At 36.1% G+C, this 5,935-nt stretch overlaps 1 long non-coding RNA gene across 1 annotated transcript; it reads left to right on the top strand.

Annotated features, from left to right (window-relative positions):
- Nucleotides 1-1,283: 1,283 nt before the first annotated feature.
- On the top strand, nucleotides 1,284-4,998 carry LOC112652830 (uncharacterized). Its single transcript, XR_003131751.2, has 2 exons — nucleotides 1,284-1,376; nucleotides 3,930-4,998. It is a non-coding gene; the product is annotated as an uncharacterized LOC112652830 (long non-coding RNA).
- The last annotated feature ends 937 nt before the right edge of the window (nucleotides 4,999-5,935 follow it).

The raw sequence follows: 5,935 nt of genomic DNA on the forward strand, positions 1-5,935 counted from the left end.
AAGACCATGATTATCCTATTTTCTGGAAGTTGGGGCTGTCAGGAAATAGAATATAGACAAAAATAATTTAGTCTTCTCTCTCCCCTGCCCCAAGGAACTAAAACATGAGTTTATGATGTAAAATCAAATTGTAAACTTCTATGACAACTTCTACTTTAATATAATCATAGACTACTGAAATGGTATAACTAGCATTTGTCTAATAAAGTAATTTGGTAACATTGTATCATCATCACTCGTTGTTTCTGAGCACTATGTGTGTTCCAGAAACCTTTGCCAACTCTTTCCCTAATGCAGGAGGTTAATTAACTTTAAACAGAATGAATTTGTGCCAGGAAACTACTGAGATTATCTGTCCTAACTCCTGGTTTATTCACCCTCAACACAATATTGCAGTCCCAATATCCTGGTATTTATTCAATCTTCCCTTATCCAATCCCTTTGTTTCTCTTTGCATGCTCTATCTTTCTTGGGATTGATGACAATGAGTAGGTGAAAACTAGTTACCAAATTTCATCTGCTGGGCACACTAAGGTTATACAGAAGGCTTTATTTTTTTAGTACGATGTTACATGAGAGATCTCTGAAGAGGTTAGAATTTAAGAGCAAAGTGACTAAAGGTGTGGAGGGACACAATGAGAAGGTCTTAGAAGAGACTTTCTGGCAGTAGGAAGGACAAATACACAGACCTCAATGACACAACATCCCTTAACTGTTTAAGAAGTAGCAAAATAGGCTGTGGATCTGGGAAAGAGTAACCCAGTAGAAGCTTTAGGAGAGGAGAAGCTAGGTCATGTAGGGTACAGTGGGCAATAGGAATGGCTAACTTTTATTCCCAGTGGACTTAGAGGTTTGGAGGTTATCTTAAGGAAGCAAATAACATGATTTAGTTGACATTTTAAAAGACATACTCTTAAAAAAAAATAAAAGACATACTCTTGTTGTGTGGAAATGGATTATAAGGAAACAAGTAAAAGGAGGGAGACAATCGAGGGTATTGCTCAAGTTAGCGTGAAAAATGTTCTGGTTAGTTAGGGTGCTGGTATGAAGTGTGGAGAAAGAATTGGATGCAAGACTATGAAATTAAAACAGACAAGATTTGCTAATAGACTATGTTGAGATGTTGAGAGAAAGAATAACCTCAAGTTTTGAGGGGTAAGGAGTTTGAGAAATGGCAATGCCTTTTATGGAGTTAGGAAATGTGGAAAAGAAGTACATGTGGGATAAGCTCATGATACTTCAACATCCAAGACATTCTGAGGTAGGATTCTGGAATTCAGGGAGGAAAATTCCATGTAGATGGATGTTAGGGACATCAACACACCTGAGGCTGACTGATGGGATATTGAAACAAGGGGTTTAAATGGGGAAAAGAGGTAAGGACTAATTTTGGGAGATGCTACACTTAACAGATTGGGATCTTAGAGATGGGAAGAGCTTATTAAGGAAGGATGAAAATGAAATCTTCAGGAGATAAGAGAAAAATCAGCAGCATTTGGGATGCTAAGGAATGAAATCCTTCAATCTTCATTTCCTCCTTGCCACTCCTTTGTATGAGAGAATGGCAATTTTTATGTTTCACCTATTGGAAAGACCACTGAGATTCAGAAAGATATTTGGCATTTTGATTATTATAAAGTTTTTTAATAGCAATGTACCTAGAACAATGTGTCTTCTCAGGTGTAGACCAAATACCTCAACTAAAGAGAAAGGTCTTAAAATAGAGTTTTAAATCCTAGGATAGATTTTTAAATAGAGAAAATCATTTTAGCTATCAGCAGACCTTCATAAAAGTTTACATTTATAGCCTTTGAACAAAGTACTTAAGTTTTATAGATGATATATGCCTTTCCCAAAAGAGAGAAGGAAATCTACAGCTCATCTTTCTTTTTATTCCAGGGTCAATATGTTTGAGACATTTCAGTAGGAAAAGTGGCTGTTCTCAAATATACATTAGTATAATTAAGAGTAGACAAAAGTAGGAATACTTATTTCATAGCTCAAATTCCACAAGGGGCTAAAAGATAGAAATAGTAATGATAAACATTTTAAAAAGTATAAATAGGTCAACAGATTTCCCAAGAAATATCCATATGTGGTAAAGATCAAAGAAGAATTTAAACTACCAAACATGAGCTAAACAATTTTTAAACCTAAGTAACATTTTTTACCATAATTAGTTTCTCCTAAAATATCAATATGAAGAAAAATAACTCTTGTAGTTTATGTAAAATTTACAAAAAAAATTATTATGAAAAATGGGACAATTAGAAAAGTCATTCACTACCAAATTTGATCTGTTTTGTATTATTTTGTATTGTTATGCCTATGTTTACATCTATTTTTTAAAAGATTATATTTATTCATGAGAGATACAGAGAGAGAGAGAGAGAGAGAGAGGCAGAGACATAAGCAGAGGGAGAAGCAGGCCCCATGCAGAGAGCCCAAAGTGGGACTCGATCCTGGGTCTCCAGGATCATGCCCTGGGCCGAAGGCAGCGCTAAACCGCTGAGCCACCCAGGTGTCCCCAACATCTATTTTTTGAAATATAATTTTGACAGTAGCTCTACAAATAAGCTATTTCCACGTAGCTTCAAAGCTTGTATATTCCTGAGTTTATCTTAGATGGTCTTCATTGTTAATTTAAAAAAAGTGTTGCACATGCTTCTTTTCTGCAGCTGTAGAATTTTTGTATATTCTCCCAACAGTTGTAGAACAGGATTCATTTTCCTTATGCATTGGATTGTTATATATGAGAGGCTCAAGTCTAGTGTATGAATTCCCCTGCTCACCATCCCCAGAAATGTATTTTACTTTTTGAAAGTCAAAAATTAGTTCTATGTATCCTAGGATTTTTAGATCTGAATCATATTCTTGGAGCAAAGTACTTTCCATCCACCCCCCACCATAAATGAAAATTTTCCCTCATTAGAGGCAAATATTATAGTAGCAAAGGTTTTAAGCCTTTTTACATTCTAATATATTACCTTTATAATTCATAAGTACCAATGATCCTTATGCTATATGGATATTTGGGGATTTTGCTAACTGTTTTAAAAATTGTTATTTTATTCTGAATTCTTTGTAATTTTAATTAAAGTGCTCTGGTACTTCTGGAATTCTGTTCTATGGAAGTCAGAGTAAATTAGGTTATATAGAATACCTAAGATATAAAAATGTCAATATTGTCACTGGTGTACACATTGTACACCAGTGATCAATAAATAGCATGTTATAAGCTTCAAAGTTAGTGGCAAAAAAACCTCAACCAAACAAAAAACAAACAAACCGAAAACCCCACAGGAGTTTCTTGTTAGAGTTGCGCTAGCTTCCAAAAATAACTAATTTCTCTACATACACGTTAGATATATAAGTAAGTCAACGGCTGAATTCTTCCTAAACTGACATTTTTGGAAAAATGAAAAATAAGTGATTACACTTATTTACACTTATTTAAGACTATTAGTTTAAGTTATGTATGTGAGAAAATACATGTCCATGCATGCTCACAGTAGGGAAAGTGGAGAGAGAATTGGATCCCGGGAAAAAAACAACTAAAGTAAGTTCCTTCTGGGAAATATAGGTTCCAGATCTCTGAGTTGAAAGAGTAGAACAATTTCATGGTATGGGAAAATTCTCATAGATACAATTTTAATGATGTGGAGTACAAATTTTTACTCAATTTTACTGATGTGGAGTAAAAATGGAATATAAGTAATCATGCTTCTCATATCCTTTTCTTCTCTGAAGTAATTGGTTCCTTTAGGATTATTTTTGTTTGTATTGTTTTTGTGTTTGTTTGTATCACCTTTATTCTTTCCTTTGCTCTGATGGCCCTAAATCTTTTAATCTTGATTGTCCTCTCATATTTAGGAATAAAGGATCAATTTGATTAATGCTAACACATAGTATCTCTTTTGTGGTTATAGTGGAGTCCTACCCTAGATGAATAAACTCAAAGTCTTCTTCAGAGGGTTCACAGACAGGCTGTCCACACATCATATGCAAGAAAGAATTTTATTCCAGTTTACAACCCTCACTACTGGGAACCCAATCTCCTACGATTTAGATTGATTGGGTTAATGTCAAACTATCTTATGGATTCAACCAATCTTGCTATTACGGCTATCTGCTACTAATGCTGTATATAAAGGAGATGTGTGATTGCTGAGGCTGATCTATCAACATATCTGCAGGAAGTTCTTCATTTAATATCTTATTGATTTTGTGAATGAAAGTGTTTAAATTCCCTCTTCAGATTGCTTATTGCTAGTTTACAGAAATAATTTTTTATACAGATTCTATATCATAAACATTCGACTTGTTTCAGGTTTTATTTTTATTGTGAAATTCCTTTGGATTTTTTATATTATCATACAGTTTGCAAATAAAGACAGGGTTACTTCTAAGATTATTATATTAATTCTTAATTTCTTTCATTTTAATTTCTTTCCTTATTGCACTTGTTCGGACTTCTAGGACAATGCAGATTAGAAGTGGTCAGTCTTGACAGCAAAAATGAGTGATTTTCCTTTAAGTTAGATATAAAGGAAATTTTTGTAGGTTCCTTTTATTAAGTTTTAGTCTTCATTTGGTAAGAATATATATCATTCATGGTTGTGAAATTTCAATTACTTTTGCTGCATCTATTGAGATGATCATGTGATTTTCACCCTTTATTCTTTTAGTATGAATTGTTACATTGATTTGGATGCTACATCATATTTGCATTCCTGGGATAATCCTATTTCATTGTGCTGTTGTTTAATCTTTAATACATAACTGAATTTCATTGTCACTTTTCTTTTTTTTTAGAGATTAGAGAGAGAGAGAGAGAGGTCAAGCAGGGGGAGTGGCAGAGATGGAGGGAAAAGCAGGCTTCTGGAGGCAGACACTTAACCAAGGCTGGTGCCTCCGGAGCCACCTAGGAGCCCCAATTTGTCCTTATTTTGAGCATATGTGTTTCCATGCTCATGGGAAATAAATAATTTGTCTTAATTTCTTTGTCTAGCATTAGTATCAGATTAATATTGGCTTCAAGGAATGAGTTGGAAAATAAATACTTTTTAAATGGAACAGTTCCTCTGAAAAGATTCAAAAGTTAGCTGAGTATCTCCTCCACAAAGGATATAAGGATCCCATCATATGATAGAGGATAAGCAGTGGTGCACTCTTGCCAAAGCCTCACCCTGAGTTTAGCAGGCCACATCTGGGAGGAATCTCACAAATAGAGAGCTTATTTGTGAGGGGCAAGGGACACATCAGTCATCTGCACCCTTGGTACAAAAACTAGAAGACAAGCCCCCAAAACATCGGGTTTAAAACCAACGGAGCTTATGTTCAGGAGACCCATAGGGCTGTAGGCAATGGAGAGTCTACTCTCAGAGGACTTACTGCAGGCTTACCCAGAAAGCCAAAACAAAAGCAGCAGTTTGAAAAGCACTTAGGCTATATATGAAGGATAGTCATCTGTTAATCTTAAAGCATCTGCCAGAAGGAAGAAGCCTATGGGGACCCTACCATGGAAAGAAGGCACTGGTGGACATTGGTGTATGTCCATTTTGTCTTCCTGTAATTTGCGAGTGCCAGCAGACACAGCCTGTTCCATGCTCACTGGAGGCCCTCCCAAAGTAAGAGGGCATGCTCAGCTTCTGTGCTTGCTGCAACAGCCCTACACAGGTGACCAGTTCCTGGCTCTGGTGGCCAGGTGGTCTTGCACTGCTGAGTCCAACAGATCTGAAACCATCCAAGAGACAATTCTTGGCAGGCTCCCACCCCCAAGGCACTGCACAGACCGAAACACATTCCCAGTCTTGCTGTGAAAGACCTAAGGCTTTAGCCTGAGGATCAGGATTTAGGTTTACACCACCTCTCAGGCTCTGGAAGTGCTCCAAGGGAACATAAGCTAGGGGATGCCATCTTTGTGATCTCCTTT

The sequence above is a fragment of the Canis lupus genome, chromosome 4, assembly GCF_003254725.2.
Source record: "Canis lupus dingo isolate Sandy chromosome 4, ASM325472v2, whole genome shotgun sequence".
Classification (NCBI taxonomy): Eukaryota; Metazoa; Chordata; class Mammalia; order Carnivora; family Canidae; genus Canis; species Canis lupus.